The sequence below is a fragment of the Meriones unguiculatus genome, chromosome 1 (genome assembly GCF_030254825.1).
Source record: "Meriones unguiculatus strain TT.TT164.6M chromosome 1, Bangor_MerUng_6.1, whole genome shotgun sequence".
NCBI classification, from domain to species: domain Eukaryota; kingdom Metazoa; phylum Chordata; class Mammalia; order Rodentia; family Muridae; genus Meriones; species Meriones unguiculatus.
The window spans coordinates 77,916,199-77,936,092 of record NC_083349.1 but is presented as its reverse complement, the minus strand read 5'-3'; positions in this window follow the sequence as shown (position 1 = coordinate 77,936,092).

Below are 19,894 nucleotides of genomic sequence, written 5' to 3'. Positions count from 1 at the left end.
TCTGACATTTAACTGGAAGCGGGTTTTTGAAGTGCTCTGGAGTCATTTCGTTGCAAGCGGTTTTTTACGTGCTCTGGAGTCATTTCGTTGCAAGCGGGTTTTTACATACTTCTCAGACATTTCACTGGAAGCGGGTTTTTTAAGTGCTCTGGAGTCATTTCGTTGCAAGCGGGTTTTCAAGTGCTCTGGAGTCATTTCGTTGCAAGCGGGTTTTTAATTGGTCTGGAGTCATTTCGTTGCAAGCGGGTTTTTAAGTGCTCTGGAGTCATTTCGTTGCAAGCGGGTTTTTAGTGTTCTGGAGTCATTTCGTTGCAAGCGGGTTTTTAAGTGCTCTGGAGTCATTTCATTGCAAGCGGGTTTTTAAGTGCTCTGGAGTCATTTCGTTGCAAGCGGTTTTTAAGTGCTCTGGAGGCATTTCGTTGCAAGCGGGTTTTTAAGTGCACTGGTGTCATTTCGTTGCAAGCGGGTTTTTAAGTGTTCTGGAGTCATTTCGTTGCAAGCGGGTTTTTAAGTGCTCTGGAGTCATTTCGTTGCAAGCGGTTTTTACGTGTTCTGGAGTCATTTCGTTGAAAGCGGGTTTTTACATACTTCTCAGACATTTCACTGGAAGTGGGTTTTTTAAGTGCTCTGGAGGCATTTCGTTGCAAGCGGGTTTTTAAGTACTCTGGAGTCATTTCGTTGCAAGCGGGTTTTTACGTGCTCTGGAATCATTTCGTTGCAAGCGGGTTTTTACATACTTCTCTGACATTTAACTGGAAGCGGGTTTTTGAAGTGCTCTGGAGTCATTTCGTTGCAAGCGGGTTTTTACGTGCTCTGGAGTCATTTCGTTGCAAGCGGGTTTTTACATACTTCTCAGACATTTCACTGGAAGCGGGTTTTTTAAGTGTTCTGGAGTCATTTCGTTGCAAGCGGGTTTTTAAGTGTTCTGGAGTCATTTCGTTGCAAGCGGGTTTTTAAGTGTTCTGGAGTCATTTCGTTGCAAGCGAGTTTTTAAGTACTCTGGAGTCATTTTGTTGCAAGCGAGTTTTTAAGTGCTCTGGAGTCATTTCGTTGCAAGCGGGTTTTTAAGTGCTCTGGAGTCATTTCGTTGCAAGAGGGTTTTTAAGTGCTCTGGAGTCATTTCATTGCAAGCGGGTTTTTAAGTGCTCTGGAGTCTTTTCGTTGCAAGCAGGTTTTTAAGTGTTCTGGAGTCATTTCGTTGCAAGCGGGTTTTTAAGTGCTCTGAAGGCATTTCGTTCTAAGCGGGTTTTTAAGTGCTCTGGAGTCATTTCGTTGCAAGCGGGTTTTTACGTGTTCTGGAGTCATTTCGTTGCAAGCGGGTTTTTACGTGCTCTGGAATCATTTCGTTGTAAGCGGGTTTTTACATACTTCTCTGACATTTAACTGGAAGCGGGTTTTTGAAGTGCTCTGGAGTCATTTCGTTGCAAGCGGTTTTTTACGTGCTCTGGAGTCATTTCGTTGCAAGCGGGTTTTTACATACTTCTCAGACATTTCACTGGAAGCGGGTTTTTTAAGTGCTCTGGAGTCATTTCGTTGCAAGTGGGTTTTTAAGTGCTCTGGAGTCATTTCGTTGCAAGCGGGTTTTAAGTGCTCTGGAGTCATTTCGTTGCAAGCGGGTTTTTAAGTGCTCTGGAGTCATTTCTTTGCAAGCGGTTTTTAAGTGCTCTGGAGGCATTTCGTTGCAAGCGGGTTTTTAAGTGCACTGGAGTCATTTCGTTGCAAGCGGGTTTTTAAGTGCTCTGGAGTCATTTCGTTGCAAGCGGTTTTTCGTGCTCTGGAGTCATTTCGTTGCAAGCGGGTTTTTAAGTACTCTGGAGTCATTTCGTTGCAAGCGGGTTTTTAAGTGTTCTGGAGTCATTTCGTTGCAAGCGGGTTTTGAAGTGCTCTGGAGTCATTTTGTTGTAAGTGGGTTTTTAAGTACTCTGGAGTCATTTCGTTGCAAGCGGGTTTTTAAGTGTTCTGGAGTCATTTCGTTGCAAGCGAGTTTTTAAGTACTCTGGAGTCATTTCGTTGCAAGCGAGTTTTTAAGTGCTCTGGAGTCATTTCGTTGCATGCGGGTTTTTAAGTGCTCTGGAGTCATTTCGTTGCAAGCGGGTTTTTACGTGTTCTGGAGTCATTTCGTTGCAAGCGGGTTTTACGTGCTCTGGAATCATTTCGTTGCAAGCGGGTTTTTACATACTTCTCTGACATTTAACTGGAAGCGGGTTTTTGAAGTGCTCTGGAGTCATTTCGTTGCAAGCGGTTTTTTACGTGCTCTGGAGTCATTTCGTTGCAAGCGGGTTTTTACATACTTCTCAGACATTTCACTGGAAGCGGGTTTTTTAAGTGCTCTGGAGTCATTTCGTTGCAAGCGGGTTTTCAAGTGCTCTGGAGTCATTTCGTTGCAAGCGGGTTTTTAATTGGTCTGGAGTCATTTCGTTGCAAGCGGGTTTTTAAGTGCTCTGGAGTCATTTCGTTGCAAGCGGGTTTTTAGTGTTCTGGAGTCATTTCGTTGCAAGCGGGTTTTTAAGTGCTCTGGAGTCATTTCATTGCAAGCGGGTTTTTAAGTGCTCTGGAGTCATTTCGTTGCAAGCGGTTTTTAAGTGCTCTGGAGGCATTTCGTTGCAAGCGGGTTTTTAAGTGCACTGGTGTCATTTCGTTGCAAGCGGGTTTTTAAGTGTTCTGGAGTCATTTCGTTGCAAGCGGGTTTTTAAGTGCTCTGGAGTCATTTCGTTGCAAGCGGTTTTTACGTGTTCTGGAGTCATTTCGTTGAAAGCGGGTTTTTACATACTTCTCAGACATTTCACTGGAAGTGGGTTTTTTAAGTGCTCTGGAGGCATTTCGTTGCAAGCGGGTTTTTAAGTACTCTGGAGTCATTTCGTTGCAAGCGGGTTTTTACGTGCTCTGGAATCATTTCGTTGCAAGCGGGTTTTTACATACTTCTCTGACATTTAACTGGAAGCGGGTTTTTGAAGTGCTCTGGAGTCATTTCGTTGCAAGCGGGTTTTTACGTGCTCTGGAGTCATTTCGTTGCAAGCGGGTTTTTACATACTTCTCAGACATTTCACTGGAAGCGGGTTTTTTAAGTGTTCTGGAGTCATTTCGTTGCAAGCGGGTTTTTAAGTGTTCTGGAGTCATTTCGTTGCAAGCGGGTTTTTAAGTGTTCTGGAGTCATTTCGTTGCAAGCGAGTTTTTAAGTACTCTGGAGTCATTTTGTTGCAAGCGAGTTTTTAAGTGCTCTGGAGTCATTTCGTTGCAAGCGGGTTTTTAAGTGCTCTGGAGTCATTTCGTTGCAAGAGGGTTTTTAAGTGCTCTGGAGTCATTTCATTGCAAGCGGGTTTTTAAGTGCTCTGGAGTCTTTTCGTTGCAAGCAGGTTTTTAAGTGTTCTGGAGTCATTTCGTTGCAAGCGGGTTTTTAAGTGCTCTGAAGGCATTTCGTTCTAAGCGGGTTTTTAAGTGCTCTGGAGTCATTTCGTTGCAAGCGGGTTTTTACGTGTTCTGGAGTCATTTCGTTGCAAGCGGGTTTTTACGTGCTCTGGAATCATTTCGTTGTAAGCGGGTTTTTACATACTTCTCTGACATTTAACTGGAAGCGGGTTTTTGAAGTGCTCTGGAGTCATTTCGTTGCAAGCGGTTTTTTACGTGCTCTGGAGTCATTTCGTTGCAAGCGGGTTTTTACATACTTCTCAGACATTTCACTGGAAGCGGGTTTTTTAAGTGCTCTGGAGTCATTTCGTTGCAAGTGGGTTTTTAAGTGCTCTGGAGTCATTTCGTTGCAAGCGGGTTTTAAGTGCTCTGGAGTCATTTCGTTCCAAGCGGGTTTTTAGTGTTCTGGAGTCATTTCGTTGCAAGCGGGTTTTCAAGTGCTCTGGAGTCATTTCGTTGCAAGCGGGTTTTTAAGTACTCTGGAGTCATTTCGTTGCAAGCGGGTTTTTAAGTGCTCTGGAGTCATTTCTTTGCAAGCGGTTTTTAAGTGCTCTGGAGGCATTTCGTTGCAAGCGGGTTTTTAAGTGCACTGGAGTCATTTCGTTGCAAGCGGGTTTTTAAGTGCTCTGGAGTCATTTCGTTGCAAGCGGTTTTTCGTGCTCTGGAGTCATTTCGTTGCAAGCGGGTTTTTAAGTGTTCTGGAGTCATTTCGTTGCAAGCGGGTTTTGAAGTGCTCTGGAGTCATTTTGTTGTAAGTGGGTTTTTAAGTACTCTGGAGTCATTTCGTTGCAAGCGGGTTTTTAAGTGTTCTGGAGTCATTTCGTTGCAAGCGAGTTTTTAAGTACTCTGGAGTCATTTCGTTGCAAGCGAGTTTTTAAGTGCTCTGGAGTCATTTCGTTGCATGCGGGTTTTTAAGTGCTCTGGAGTCATTTCGTTGCAAGCGGGTTTTTACGTGTTCTGGAGTCATTTCGTTGCAAGCGGGTTTTACGTGCTCTGGAATCATTTCGTTGCAAGCGGGTTTTTACATACTTCTCTGACATTTAACTGGAAGCGGGTTTTTGAAGTGCTCTGGAGTCATTTCGTTGCAAGCGGTTTTTTACGTGCTCTGGAGTCATTTCGTTGCAAGCGGGTTTTTACATACTTCTCAGACATTTCACTGGAAGCGGGTTTTTTAAGTGCTCTGGAGTCATTTCGTTGCAAGCGGGTTTTCAAGTGCTCTGGAGTCATTTCGTTGCAAGCGGGTTTTTAATTGGTCTGGAGTCATTTCGTTGCAAGCGGGTTTTTAAGTGCTCTGGAGTCATTTCGTTGCAAGCGGGTTTTTAGTGTTCTGGAGTCATTTCGTTGCAAGCGGGTTTTTAAGTGCTCTGGAGTCATTTCATTGCAAGCGGGTTTTTAAGTGCTCTGGAGTCATTTCGTTGCAAGCGGTTTTTAAGTGCTCTGGAGGCATTTCGTTGCAAGCGGGTTTTTAAGTGCACTGGTGTCATTTCGTTGCAAGCGGGTTTTTAAGTGTTCTGGAGTCATTTCGTTGCAAGCGGGTTTTTAAGTGCTCTGGAGTCATTTCGTTGCAAGCGGTTTTTACGTGTTCTGGAGTCATTTCGTTGAAAGCGGGTTTTTACATACTTCTCAGACATTTCACTGGAAGTGGGTTTTTTAAGTGCTCTGGAGGCATTTCGTTGCAAGCGGGTTTTTAAGTACTCTGGAGTCATTTCGTTGCAAGCGGGTTTTTACGTGCTCTGGAATCATTTCGTTGCAAGCGGGTTTTTACATACTTCTCTGACATTTAACTGGAAGCGGGTTTTTGAAGTGCTCTGGAGTCATTTCGTTGCAAGCGGGTTTTTACGTGCTCTGGAGTCATTTCGTTGCAAGCGGGTTTTTACATACTTCTCAGACATTTCACTGGAAGCGGGTTTTTTAAGTGTTCTGGAGTCATTTCGTTGCAAGCGGGTTTTTAAGTGTTCTGGAGTCATTTCGTTGCAAGCGGGTTTTTAAGTGTTCTGGAGTCATTTCGTTGCAAGCGAGTTTTTAAGTACTCTGGAGTCATTTTGTTGCAAGCGAGTTTTTAAGTGCTCTGGAGTCATTTCGTTGCAAGCGGGTTTTTAAGTGCTCTGGAGTCATTTCGTTGCAAGAGGGTTTTTAAGTGCTCTGGAGTCATTTCATTGCAAGCGGGTTTTTAAGTGCTCTGGAGTCTTTTCGTTGCAAGCAGGTTTTTAAGTGTTCTGGAGTCATTTCGTTGCAAGCGGGTTTTTAAGTGCTCTGAAGGCATTTCGTTCTAAGCGGGTTTTTAAGTGCTCTGGAGTCATTTCGTTGCAAGCGGGTTTTTACGTGTTCTGGAGTCATTTCGTTGCAAGCGGGTTTTTACGTGCTCTGGAATCATTTCGTTGTAAGCGGGTTTTTACATACTTCTCTGACATTTAACTGGAAGCGGGTTTTTGAAGTGCTCTGGAGTCATTTCGTTGCAAGCGGTTTTTTACGTGCTCTGGAGTCATTTCGTTGCAAGCGGGTTTTTACATACTTCTCAGACATTTCACTGGAAGCGGGTTTTTTAAGTGCTCTGGAGTCATTTCGTTGCAAGTGGGTTTTTAAGTGCTCTGGAGTCATTTCGTTGCAAGCGGGTTTTAAGTGCTCTGGAGTCATTTCGTTCCAAGCGGGTTTTTAGTGTTCTGGAGTCATTTCGTTGCAAGCGGGTTTTCAAGTGCTCTGGAGTCATTTCGTTGCAAGCGGGTTTTTAAGTACTCTGGAGTCATTTCGTTGCAAGCGGGTTTTTAAGTGCTCTGGAGTCATTTCGTTGCAAGCGGTTTTTAAGTGCTCTGGAGGCATTTCGTTGCAAGCGGGTTTTTAAGTGCACTGGAGTCATTTCGTTGCAAGCGGGTTTTTAAGTGTTCTGGAGTCATTTCGTTGCAAGCGGGTTTTTAAGTGCTCTGGAGTCATTTCGTTGCAAGCGGTTTTTCGTGCTCTGGAGTCATTTCGTTGCAAGCGGGTTTTTAAGTACTCTGGAGTCATTTCGTTGCAAGCGGGTTTTTAAGTGTTCTGGAGTCATTTCGTTGCAAGCGGGTTTTGAAGTGCTCTGGAGTCATTTTGTTGTAAGTGGGTTTTTAAGTACTCTGGAGTCATTTCGTTGCAAGCGGGTTTTTAAGTGTTCTGGAGTCATTTCGTTGCAAGCGAGTTTTTAAGTACTCTGGAGTCATTTCGTTGCAAGCGAGTTTTTAAGTGCTCTGGAGTCATTTCGTTGCATGCGGGTTTTTAAGTGCTCTGGAGTCATTTCGTTGCAAGCGGGTTTTTACGTGTTCTGGAGTCATTTCGTTGCAAGCGGGTTTTACGTGCTCTGGAATCATTTCGTTGCAAGCGGGTTTTTACATACTTCTCTGACATTTAACTGGAAGCGGGTTTTTGAAGTGCTCTGGAGTCATTTCGTTGCAAGCGGTTTTTTACGTGCTCTGGAGTCATTTCGTTGCAAGCGGGTTTTTACATACTTCTCAGACATTTCACTGGAAGCGGGTTTTTTAAGTGCTCTGGAGTCATTTCGTTGCAAGCGGGTTTTCAAGTGCTCTGGAGTCATTTCGTTGCAAGCGGGTTTTTAATTGGTCTGGAGTCATTTCGTTGCAAGCGGGTTTTTAAGTGCTCTGGAGTCATTTCGTTGCAAGCGGGTTTTTAGTGTTCTGGAGTCATTTCGTTGCAAGCGGGTTTTTAAGTGCTCTGGAGTCATTTCGTTGCAAGCGGGTTTTTAAGTACTCTGGATTCATTTCATTGCAAGCGGGTTTTTAAGTGCTCTGGAGTCATTTCGTTGCAAGCGGTTTTTAAGTGCTCTGGAGGCATTTCGTTGCAAGCGGGTTTTTAAGTGCACTGGTGTCATTTCGTTGCAAGCGGGTTTTTAAGTGTTCTGGAGTCATTTCGTTGCAAGCGGGTTTTTAAGTGCTCTGGAGTCATTTCGTTGCAAGCGGTTTTTACGTGTTCTGGAGTCATTTCGTTGAAAGCGGGTTTTTACATACTTCTCAGACATTTCACTGGAAGTGGGTTTTTTAAGTGCTCTGGAGTCATTTCGTTGCAAGCGGGTTTTCAAGTGCTCTGGAGTCATTTCGTTGCAAGCGGGTTTTTAAGTACTCTGGAGTCATTTCGTTGCAAGCGGGTTTTTAAGTGCTCTGGAGTCATTTCGTTGCAAGCGGTTTTTAAGTGCTCTGGAGGCATTTCGTTGCAAGCGGGTTTTTAAGTGCACTGGAGTCATTTCGTTGCAAGCGGGTTTTTAAGTGTTCTGGAGTCATTTCGTTGCAAGCGGGTTTTTAGGTGCTCTGGAGTCATTTCGTTGCAAGCAGTTTTTCGTGCTCTGGAGTCATTTCGTTGCAAGCGGGTTTTTAAGTACTCTGGAGTCATTTCGTTGCAAGCGGGTTTTTAAGTGTTCTGGAGTCATTTCGTTGCAAGCGGGTTTTGAAGTGCTCTGGAGTCATTTTGTTGTAAGTGGGTTTTTAAGTACTCTGGAGTCATTTCGTTGCAAGCGGGTTTTTAAGTGTTCTGGAGTCATTTCGTTGCAAGCGAGTTTTTAAGTACTCTGGAGTCATTTCGTTGCAAGCGAGTTTTTAAGTGCTCTGGAGTCATTTCGTTGCATGCGGGTTTTTAAGTGCTCTGGAGTCATTTCGTTGCAAGCGGGTTTTTACGTGTTCTGGAGTCATTTCGTTGCAAGCGGGTTTTACGTGCTCTGGAATCATTTCGTTGCAAGCGGGTTTTTACATACTTCTCTGACATTTAACTGGAAGCGGGTTTTTGAAGTGCTCTGGAGTCATTTCGTTGCAAGCGGTTTTTTACGTGCTCTGGAGTCATTTCGTTGCAAGCGGGTTTTTACATACTTCTCAGACATTTCACTGGAAGCGGGTTTTTTAAGTGCTCTGGAGTCATTTCGTTGCAAGCGGGTTTTCAAGTGCTCTGGAGTCATTTCGTTGCAAGCGGGTTTTTAATTGGTCTGGAGTCATTTCGTTGCAAGCGGGTTTTTAAGTGCTCTGGAGTCATTTCGTTGCAAGCGGGTTTTTAGTGTTCTGTAGTCATTTCGTTGCAAGCGGGTTTTTAAGTGCTCTGGAGTCATTTCGTTGCAAGCGGGTTTTTAAGTACTCTGGATTCATTTCATTGCAAGCGGGTTTTTAAGTGCTCTGGAGTCATTTCGTTGCAAGCGGTTTTTAAGTGCTCTGGAGGCATTTCGTTGCAAGCGGGTTTTTAAGTGCACTGGTGTCATTTCGTTGCAAGCGGGTTTTTAAGTGTTCTGGAGTCATTTCGTTGCAAGCGGGTTTTTAAGTGCTCTGGAGTCATTTCGTTGCAAGCGGTTTTTACGTGTTCTGGAGTCATTTCGTTGAAAGCGGGTTTTTACATACTTCTCAGACATTTCACTGGAAGTGGGTTTTTTAAGTGCTCTGGAGGCATTTCGTTGCAAGCGGGTTTTTAAGTACTCTGGAGTCATTTCGTTGCAAGCGGGTTTTTACGTGCTCTGGAATCATTTCGTTGCAAGCGGGTTTTTACATACTTCTCTGACATTTAACTGGAAGCGGGTTTTTGAAGTGCTCTGGAGTCATTTCGTTGCAAGCGGGTTTTTACGTGCTCTGGAGTCATTTCGTTGCAAGCGGGTTTTTACATACTTCTCAGACATTTCACTGGAAGCGGGTTTTTTAAGTGTTCTGGAGTCATTTCGTTGCAAGCGGGTTTTTAAGTGTTCTGGAGTCATTTCGTTGCAAGCGGGTTTTTAAGTGTTCTGGAGTCATTTCGTTGCAAGCGAGTTTTTAAGTACTCTGGAGTCATTTTGTTGCAAGCGAGTTTTTAAGTGCTCTGGAGTCATTTCGTTGCAAGCGGGTTTTTAAGTGCTCTGGAGTCATTTCGTTGCAAGAGGGTTTTTAAGTGCTCTGGAGTCATTTCATTGCAAGCGGGTTTTTAAGTGCTCTGGAGTCTTTTCGTTGCAAGCAGGTTTTTAAGTGTTCTGGAGTCATTTCGTTGCAAGCGGGTTTTTAAGTGCTCTGAAGGCATTTCGTTCTAAGCGGGTTTTTAAGTGCTCTGGAGTCATTTCGTTGCAAGCGGGTTTTTACGTGTTCTGGAGTCATTTCGTTGCAAGCGGGTTTTTACGTGCTCTGGAATCATTTTGTTGCAAGCGGGTTTTTACATACTTCTCTGACATTTAACTGGAAGCGGGTTTTTGAAGTGCTCTGGAGTCATTTCGTTGCAAGCGGTTTTTTACGTGCTCTGGAGTCATTTCGTTGCAAGCGGGTTTTTACATACTTCTCAGACATTTCACTGGAAGCGGGTTTTTTAAGTGCTCTGGAGTCATTTCGTTGCAAGCGGGTTTTTAAGTACTCTGGAGTCATTTCGTTGCAAGCGGGTTTTTAAGTGTTCTGGAGTCATTTCGTTGCAAGCGGGTTTTGAAGTGCTCTGGAGTCATTTTGTTGTAAGTGGGTTTTTAAGTACTCTGGAGTCATTTCGTTGCAAGCGGGTTTTTAAGTGTTCTGGAGTCATTTCGTTTCAAGCGGGTTTTCAAGTGCTCTGGAGTCATTTCGTTGCAAGCGGTTTTTAAGTGCTCTGGAGGCATTTCGTTGCAAGCGGGTTTTTAAGTGCACTGGAGTCATTTCGTTGCAAGCGGGTTTTTAAGTGTTCTGGAGTCATTTCGTTGCAAGCGGGTTTTTAAGTGCTCTGGAGTCATTTCGTTGCAAGCGGTTTTTCGTGCTCTGGAGTCATTTCGTTGCAAGCGGGTTTTTAAGTACTCTGGAGTCATTTCGTTGCAAGCGGGTTTTTAAGTGTTCTGGAGTCATTTCGTTGCAAGCGGGTTTTGAAGTGCTCTGGAGTCATTTTGTTGTAAGTGGGTTTTTAAGTACTCTGGAGTCATTTCGTTGCAAGCGGGTTTTTAAGTGTTCTGGAGTCATTTCGTTGCAAGCGAGTTTTTAAGTACTCTGGAGTCATTTCGTTGCAAGCGAGTTTTTAAGTGCTCTGGAGTCATTTCGTTGCATGCGGGTTTTTAAGTGCTCTGGAGTCATTTCGTTGCAAGCGGGTTTTTACGTGTTCTGGAGTCATTTCGTTGCAAGCGGGTTTTTAAGTGCTCTGGAGTCATTTCGTTGCAAGCGGGTTTTTAAGTACTCTGGATTCATTTCATTGCAAGCGGGTTTTTAAGTGCTCTGGAGTCATTTCGTTGCAAGCGGGTTTTTAAGTGCTCTGGAGTCATTTCGTTGCAAGCGGGTTTTTAAGTACTCTGGATTCATTTCATTGCAAGCGGGTTTTTAAGTGCTCTGGAGTCATTTCGTTGTAAGCGGGTTTTTAAGTGCTCTGGAGTCATTTCGTTGCAAGCGGGTTTTTACGTGTTCTGGAGTCATTTCGTTGCAAGCGGGTTTTTACGTGCTCTGGAATCATTTCGTTGCAAGCGGGTTTTTACATACTTCTCTGACATTTAACTGGAAGCGGGTTTTTGAAGTGCTCTGGAGTCATTTCGTTGCAAGCGGTTTTTTACGTGCTCTGGAGTCATTTCGTTGCAAGCGGGTTTTTACATACTTCTCAGACATTTCACTGGAAGCGGGTTTTTTAAGTGCTCTGGAGTCATTTCGTTGCAAGCGGGTTTTCAAGTGCTCTGGAGTCATTTCGTTGCAAGTGGGTTTTTAAGTGCTCTGGAGTCATTTCGTTGCAAGCGGGTTTTTAAGTGCTCTGGAGTCATTTCGTTCCAAGCGGGTTTTTAGTGTTCTGGAGTCATTTCGTTGCAAGCGGGTTTTTAAGTGCTCTGAAGGCATTTCGTTGTAAGCGGGTTTTTAAGTGCTCTGGAGTCATTTCGTTGCAAGCGGGTTTTTACGTGTTCTGGAGTCATTTCGTTGCAAGCGGGTTTTTACATACTTCTCAGACATTTCACTGGAAGTGGGTTTTTTAAGTGCTCTGGAGGCATTTCGTTGCAAGCGGGTTTTTAAGTACTCTGGAGTCATTTCGTTGCAAGCGGGTTTTTACGTGCTCTGGAATCATTTCGTTGCAAGCGGGTTTTTACATACTTCTCAGACATTTCACTGGAAGCGGGTTTTTGAAGTGCTCTGGAGTCATTTCGTTGCAAGCGGGTTTTTACGTGCTCTGGAGTCATTTCGTTGCAAGCGGGTTTTTAAGTGCTCTGGAGTCATTTCGTTGCAAGCGGGTTTTTGAAGTGCTCTGGAGTCATTTCGTTGCAAGCGAGTTTTTAAGTACTCTGGAGTCATTTCGTTGCAAGCGAGTTTTTAAGTGCTCTGGAGTCATTTCGTTGCAAGCGGGTTTTTAAGTACTCTGGAGTCATTTCGTTGCAAGCGGGTTTTTACGTGCTCTGGAATCATTTCGTTGCAAGCGGGTTTTTACATACTTCTCTGACATTTAACTGGAAGCGGGTTTTTGAAGTGCTCTGGAGTCATTTCGTTGCAAGCGGGTTTTTAAGTGCTCTGGAGTCATTTCGTTGCAAGCGGGTTTTTAAGTGCACTGGAGTCATTTCGTTGCAAGCGGGTTTTTAAGTGTTCTGGAGTCATTTCATTGCAAGCGGGTTTTTAAGTGCTCTGGAGTCATTTCGTTGCAAGCGGGTATTTACGTGCTCTGGAGTCATTTAGTTGCAAGCGGGTTTTTAAGTGCTCTGGAGTCATTTCGTTGCAAGCGGGTTTTTAAGTGTTCTGGAGTCATTTCGTTGCAAGCGGGTTTTTAAGTGCTCTGGAGTCATTTTGTTGTAAGTGGGTTTTCAAGTACTCTGGAGTCATTTCGTTGCAAGCGGGTTTTTAAGTGTTCTGGAGTCATTTCGTTGCAAGCGAGTTTTTAAGTACTCTGGAGTCATTTCGTTGCAAGCGACTTTTTAAGTGCTCTGGAGTCATTTCCTTGCAAGCGGGTTTTTAAGTGCTCTGGAGTCATTTCGTTGCAAGAGGGTTTTTAAGTGCTCTGGAGTCATTTCGTTGCAAGCGGGTTTTTAAGTGCTCTGGAGTCTTTTCGTTGCAAGCGGGTTTTTAAGTGTTCTGGAGTCATTTCGTTGCAAGCGGGTTTTTAAGTGCTCTGAAGGCATTTCGTTGTAAGCGGGTTTTTAAGTGCTCTGGAGTCATTTCGTTGCAAGCGGGTTTTTACGTGTTCTGGAGTCATTTCGTTGCAAGCGGGTTTTTAAATACTTCTCAGACATTTCACTGGAAGTGGGTTTTTTAAGTGCTCTGGAGGCATTTCATTGCAAGCGGGTTTTTAAGTGCTCTGGATTCTTTTCGTTGCAAGCGGGTTTTTAAGTGTTCTGGAGTCATTTCGTTGCAAGCGGGTTTTTAAGTGCTCTGAAGGCATTTCGTTGTAAGCGGGTTTTTAAGTGCTCTGCAGTCATTTCGTTGCAAGCGGGTTTTTACGTGTTCTGGAGTCATTTCGTTGCAAGCGGGTTTTACGTGCTCTGGAATCATTTCGTTGCAAGCGGGTTTTTACATACTTCTCTGACATTTAACTGGAAGCGGGTTTAATATGTGCTCTGGAGTCATTTCGTTGCAAGCGGGTTTTTACGTGCTCTGGAGTCATTTCGTTGCAAGCGGGTTTTTACATACTTCTCAGACATTTCACTGGAAGCGGGTTTTTTAAGTGCTCTGGAGTCATTTCGTTGCAAGCGGGTTTTTAAGTACTCTGGAGTCATTTCGTTGCAAGCGGGGTTTTAAGTGCTCTGGAGTAATTTCGTTGCAAGCGGGTTTTTACGTGCTCTGGAATCATTTCTTTGCAAGCGGGTTTTTACATACTTCTCTGACATTTAACTGGAAGCGGGTTTTTGAAGTGCTCTGGAGTCATTTCGTTGCAAGCGGGTTTTTACGTGCTCTGGAGTCATTTCGTTGCAAGCGGGTTTTTACATACTTCTCAGACATTTCACTAGAAGCGGGTTTTTTAAGTGCTCTGGAGTCATTTCGTTGCAAGCAGGTTTTCAAGTGCTCTGGAGTCATTTCGTTGCAAGCGGGTTTTTAAGTGCTCTGGAGTCATTTCGTTGCAAGCGGGTTTTTAAGTGCTCTGGAGTCATTTCGTTGCAAGCGGGTTTTTAGTGTTCTGGAGTCATTTCGTTGCAAGCGGGTTTTTAAGTGCTCTGGAGTCATTTCGTTGCAAGCGGGTTTTTAAGTGCTCTGGAGTCATTTCGTTGCAAGCGGGTTTTTAAGTGCTCTGGAGTCATTTCGTTGCAAGCGGGTTTTTAAGTGCTCTGGAGTCATTTCGTTGCAAGCGGGTTTTTAAGTGCACTGGAGTCATTTCGTTGCAAGCGGGTTTGTAAGTGCTCTGGAGTCATTTCATTGCAAGCGGGTTTTTAAGTGCTCTGGAGTCATTTCGTTTCAAGCGGGTTTTTACGTGCTCTGGAGTCATTTCGTTGCAAGCGGGTTTTTAAGTGCTCTGGAGTCATTTCGTTGCAAGCGGGTTTTTAAGTGTTCTGGAGTCATTTCGTTGCAAGCGGGTTTTTAAGTGCTCTGGAGTCATTTTGTTGTAAGTTGGTTTTTAAGTACTCTGGAGTCATTTCGTTGCAAGCGGGTTTTTAAGTGTTCTGGAGTCATTTCGTTGCAAGCGAGTTTTTAAGTACTCTGGAGTCATTTCGTTGCAAGCGACTTTTTAAGTGCTCTGGAGTCATTTCGTTGCAAGCGGGTTTTTAAGTGCTCTGGAGTCTTTTCGTTGCAAGCGGGTTTTTAAGTGTTCTGGAGTCATTTCGTTGCAAGCGGGTTTTTAAGTGCTCTGAAGGCATTTCGTTGTAAGCGGGTTTTTAAGTGCTCTGGAGTCATTTCGTTGCAAGCGGGTTTTTACGTGTTCTGGAGTCATTTCGTTGCAAGCGGGTTTTTACATACTTCTCAGACATTTCACTGGAAGTGGGTTTTTAAAGTGCTCTGGAGGCATTTCGTTGCAAGCGGGTTTTCAAGTGCTCTGGAGTCATTTCGTTGCAAGCGGGTTTTTAAGTGCTCTGGAGTCATTTCGTTGCAAGCGGGTTTTTAGTGTTCTGGAGTCATTTCGTTGCAAGCGGGTTTTTAAGTGCTCTGGAGTCATTTCGTTGCAAGCGGGTTTTTAAGTACTCTGGAGTCATTTCGTTGCAAGCGGGTTTTTAAGTGCTCTGGAGTCATTTCGTTGCAAGCGGGTTTTTAAGTGCTCTGGAGTCATTTCGTTGCAAGCGGGTTTTTAAGTGTTCTGGAGTCATTTCGTTGCAAGCGGGTTTTTAAGTGCTCTGGAGTCATTTTGTTGTAAGTGGGTTTTTAAGTACTCTGGAGTCATTTCGTTGCAAGCGGGTTTTTAAGTGTTCTGGAGTCATTTCGTTGCAAGCGGGTTTTTAAGTACTCTGGAGTCATTTCGTTGCAAGCGAGTTTTTAAGTGCTCTGGAGTCATTTCGTTGCAAGCGGGTTTTTAAGTGCTCTGGAGTCATTTCGTTGCAAGAGGGTTTTTAAGTGCTCTGGAGTCATTTCGTTGCAAGCGGGTTTTTAAGTGCTCTGGAGTCTTTTCGTTGCAAGCGGGTTTTTAAGTGTTCTGGAGTCATTTCGTTGCAAGCGGGTTTTTAAGTGCTCTGAAGGCATTTCGTTGTAAGCGGGTTTTTAAGTGCTCTGGAGTCATTTCGTTGCAAGCGGGTTTTTACGTGTTCTGGAGTCATTTCGTTGAAAGCGGGTTTTTACATACTTCTCAGACATTTCACTGGAAGCGGGTTTTTTAAGTGCTCTGGAGTCATTTCGTTGCAAGCGGGTTTTTAAGTGCTCTGGAGTCATTTCGTTGCAAGCGGGTTTTTAAGTGCACTGGAGTCATTTCGTTGCAAGCGGGTTTTTAAGTGTTCTGGAGTCATTTCATTGCAAGCGGGTTTTTAAGTGCTCTGGAGTCATTTCGTTGCAAGCGGGTTTTTACGTGCTCTGGAGTCATTTAGTTGCAAGCGGGTTTTTAAGTGCTCTGGAGTCATTTCGTTGCAAGCGGGTTTTTAAGTGTTCTGGAGTCATTTCGTTGCAAGCGGGTTTTTAAGTGCTCTGGAGTCATTTTGTTGTAAGTGGGTTTTTAAGTACTCTGGAGTCATTTCGTTGCAAGCGGGTTTTTAAGTGCTCTGGAGTCATTTCGTTGCAAGCGGGTTTTTAAGTGCTCTGGAGTCATTTCGTTGCAAGCGGGTTTTTAAGTGCTCTGGAGTCATTTCGTTGCAAGCGGTTTTTAAGTGCTCTGGAGGCATTTCGTTGCAAGCGGGTTTTTAAGTGCACTGGTGTCATTTCGTTGCAAGCGGGTTTTTAAGTGTTCTGGAGTCATTTCGTTGCAAGCGGGTTTTTAAGTGCTCTGGAGTCATTTCGTTGCAAGCGGTTTTTACGTGTTCTGGAGTCATTTCGTTGAAAGCGGGTTTTTACATACTTCTCAGACATTTCACTGGAAGTGGGTTTTTTAAGTGCTCTGGAGGCATTTCGTTGCAAGCGGGTTTTTAAGTACTCTGGAGTCATTTCGTTGCAAGCGGGTTTTTACGTGCTCTGGAATCATTTCGTTGCAAGCGGGTTTTTACATACTTCTCTGACATTTAACTGGAAGCGGGTTTTTGAAGTGCTCTGGAGTCATTTCGTTGCAAGCGGGTTTTTACGTGCTCTGGAGTCATTTCGTTGCAAGCGGGTTTTTACATACTTCTCAGACATTTCACTGGAAGCGGGTTTTTTAAGTGTTCTGGAGTCATTTCGTTGCAAGCGGGTTTTTAAGTGTTCTGGAGTCATTTCGTTGCAAGCGGGTTTTTAAGTGTTCTGGAGTCATTTCGTTGCAAGCGAGTTTTTAAGTACTCTGGAGTCATTTTGTTGCAAGCGAGTTTTTAAGTGCTCTGGAGTCATTTCGTTGCAAGCGGGTTTTTAAGTGCTCTGGAGTCATTTCGTTGCAAGAGGGTTTTTAAGTGCTCTGGAGTCATTTCATTGCAAGCGGGTTTTTAAGTGCTCTGGAGTCTTTTCGTTGCAAGCAGGTTTTTAAGTGTTCTGGAGTCATTTCGTTGCAAGCGGGTTTTTAAGTGCTCTGAAGGCATTTCGTTCTAAGCGGGTTTTTAAGTGCTCTGGAGTCATTTCGTTGCAAGCGGGTTTTTACGTGTTCTGGAGTCATTTCGTTGCAAGCGGGTTTTTACGTGCTCTGGAATCATTTCGTTGTAAGCGGGTTTTTACATACTTCTCTGACATTTAACTGGAAGCGGGTTTTTGAAGTGCTCTGGAGTCATTTCGTTGCAAGCGGTTTTTTACGTGCTCTGGAGTCATTTCGTTGCAAGCGGGTTTTTACATACTTCTCAGACATTTCACTGGAAGCGGGTTTTTTAAGTGCTCTGGAGTCATTTCGTTGCAAGTGGGTTTTTAAGTGCTCTGGAGTCATTTCGTTGCAAGCGGGTTTTAAGTGCTCTGGAGTCATTTCGTTCCAAGCGGGTTTTTAGTGTTCTGGAGTCATTTCGTTGCAAGCGGGTTTTCAAGTGCTCTGGAGTCATTTCGTTGCAAGCGGGTTTTTAAGTACTCTGGAGTCATTTCGTTGCAAGCGGGTTTTTAAGTGCTCTGGAGTCATTTCTTTGCAAGCGGTTTTTAAGTGCTCTGGAGGCATTTCGTTGCAAGCGGGTTTTTAAGTGCACTGGAGTCATTTCGTTGCAAGCGGGTTTTTAAGTGCTCTGGAGTCATTTCGTTGCAAGCGGTTTTTCGTGCTCTGGAGTCATTTCGTTGCAAGCGGGTTTTTAAGTGTTCTGGAGTCATTTCGTTGCAAGCGGGTTTTGAAGTGCTCTGGAGTCATTTTGTTGTAAGTGGGTTTTTAAGTACTCTGGAGTCATTTCGTTGCAAGCGGGTTTTTAAGTGTTCTGGAGTCATTTCGTTGCAAGCGAGTTTTTAAGTACTCTGGAGTCATTTCGTTGCAAGCGAGTTTTTAAGTGCTCTGGAGTCATTTCGTTGCATGCGGGTTTTTAAGTGCTCTGGAGTCATTTCGTTGCAAGCGGGTTTTTACGTGTTCTGGAGTCATTTCGTTGCAAGCGGGTTTTACGTGCTCTGGAATCATTTCGTTGCAAGCGGGTTTTTACATACTTCTCTGACATTTAACTGGAAGCGGGTTTTTGAAGTGCTCTGGAGTCATTTCGTTGCAAGCGGTTTTTTACGTGCTCTGGAGTCATTTCGTTGCAAGCGGGTTTTTACATACTTCTCAGACATTTCACTGGAAGCGGGTTTTTTAAGTGCTCTGGAGTCATTTCGTTGCAAGCGGGTTTTCAAGTGCTCTGGAGTCATTTCGTTGCAAGCGGGTTTTTAATTGGTCTGGAGTCATTTCGTTGCAAGCGGGTTTTTAAGTGCTCTGGAGTCATTTCGTTGCAAGCGGGTTTTTAGTGTTCTGGAGTCATTTCGTTGCAAGCGGGTTTTTAAGTGCTCTGGAGTCATTTCGTTGCAAGCGGGTTTTTAGTGTTCTGGAGTCATTTCGTTGCAAGCGGGTTTTTAAGTGCTCTGGAGTCATTTCGTTGCAAGCGGGTTTTTAAGTGCTCTGGAGTCATTTCGTTGCAAGCGGGTTTTTAAGTGCTCTGGAGTCATTTCGTTGCAAGCGGGTTTTTAAGTGCTCTGGAGTCATTTCGTTGCAAGCGGGTTTTTAAGTGCACTGGAGTCATTTCGTTGCAAGCGGGTTTGTAAGTGCTCTGGAGTCATTTCATTGCAAGCGGGTTTTTAAGTGCTCTGGAGTCATTTCGTTTCAAGCGGGTTTTTACGTGCTCTGGAGTCATTTCGTTGCAAGCGGGTTTTTAAGTGCTCTGGAGTCATTTCGTTGCAAGCGGGTTTTTAAGTGTTCTGGAGTCATTTCGTTGCAAGCGGGTTTTTAAGTGCTCTGGAGTCATTTTGTTGTAAGTTGGTTTTTAAGTACTCTGGAGTCATTTCGTTGCAAGCGGGTTTTTAAGTGTTCTGGAGTCATTTCGTTGCAAGCGAGTTTTTAAGTACTCTGGAGTCATTTCGTTGCAAGCGACTTTTTAAGTGCTCTGGAGTCATTTCGTTGCAAGCGGGTTTTTAAGTGCTCTGGAGTCTTTTCGTTGCAAGCGGGTTTTTAAGTGTTCTGGAGTCATTTCGTTGCAAGCGGGTTTTTAAGTGCTCTGAAGGCATTTCGTTGTAAGCGGGTTTTTAAGTGCTCTGGAGTCATTTCGTTGCAAGCGGGTTTTTACGTGTTCTGGAGTCATTTCGTTGCAAGCGGGTTTTTACATACTTCTCAGACATTTCACTGGAAGTGGGTTTTTAAAGTGCTCTGGAGGCATTTCGTTGCAAGCGGGTTTTCAAGTGCTCTGGAGTCATTTCGTTGCAAGCGGGTTTTTAAGTGCTCTGGAGTCATTTCGTTGCAAGCGGGTTTTTAGTGTTCTGGAGTCATTTCGTTGCAAGCGGGTTTTTAAGTGCTCTGGAGTCATTTCGTTGCAAGCGGGTTTTTAAGTACTCTGGAGTCATTTCGTTGCAAGCGGGTTTTTAAGTGCTCTGGAGTCATTTCGTTGCAAGCGGGTTTTTAAGTGCTCTGGAGTCATTTCGTTGCAAGCGGGTTTTTAAGTGTTCTGGAGTCATTTCGTTGCAAGCGGGTTTTTAAGTGCTCTGGAGTCATTTTGTTGTAAGTGGGTTTTTAAGTACTCTGGAGTCATTTCGTTGCAAGCGGGTTTTTAAGTGTTCTGGAGTCATTTCGTTGCAAGCGGGTTTTTAAGTACTCTGGAGTCATTTCGTTGCAAGCGAGTTTTTAAGTGCTCTGGAGTCATTTCGTTGCAAGCGGGTTTTTAAGTGCTCTGGAGTCATTTCGTTGCAAGAGGGTTTTTAAGTGCTCTGGAGTCATTTCGTTGCAAGCGGGTTTTTAAGTGCTCTGGAGTCTTTTCGTTGCAAGCGGGTTTTTAAGTGTTCTGGAGTCATTTCGTTGCAAGCGGGTTTTTAAGTGCTCTGAAGGCATTTCGTTGTAAGCGGGTTTTTAAGTGCTCTGGAGTCATTTCGTTGCAAGCGGGTTTTTACGTGTTCTGGAGTCATTTCGTTGAAAGCGGGTTTTTACATACTTCTCAGACATTTCACTGGAAGCGGGTTTTTTAAGTGCTCTGGAGTCATTTCGTTGCAAGCGGGTTTTTAAGTGCTCTGGAGTCATTTCGTTGCAAGCGGGTTTTTAAGTGCACTGGAGTCATTTCGTTGCAAGCGGGTTTTTAAGTGTTCTGGAGTCATTTCATTGCAAGCGGGTTTTTAAGTGCTCTGGAGTCATTTCGTTGCAAGCGGGTTTTTACGTGCTCTGGAGTCATTTAGTTGCAAGCGGGTTTTTAAGTGCTCTGGAGTCATTTCGTTGCAAGCGGGTTTTTAAGTGTTCTGGAGTCATTTCGTTGCAAGCGGGTTTTTAAGTGCTCTGGAGTCATTTTGTTGTAAGTGGGTTTTTAAGTACTCTGGAGTCATTTCGTTGCAAGCGGGTTTTTAAGTGCTCTGGAGTCATTTCGTTGCAAGCGGGTTTTTAAGTGCTCTGGAGTCATTTCGTTGCAAGCGGGTTTTTAAGTGCTCTGGAGTCATTTCGTTGCAAGCGGTTTTTAAGTGCTCTGGAGGCATTTCGTTGCAAGCGGGTTTTTAAGTGCACTGGTGTCATTTCGTTGCAAGCGGGTTTT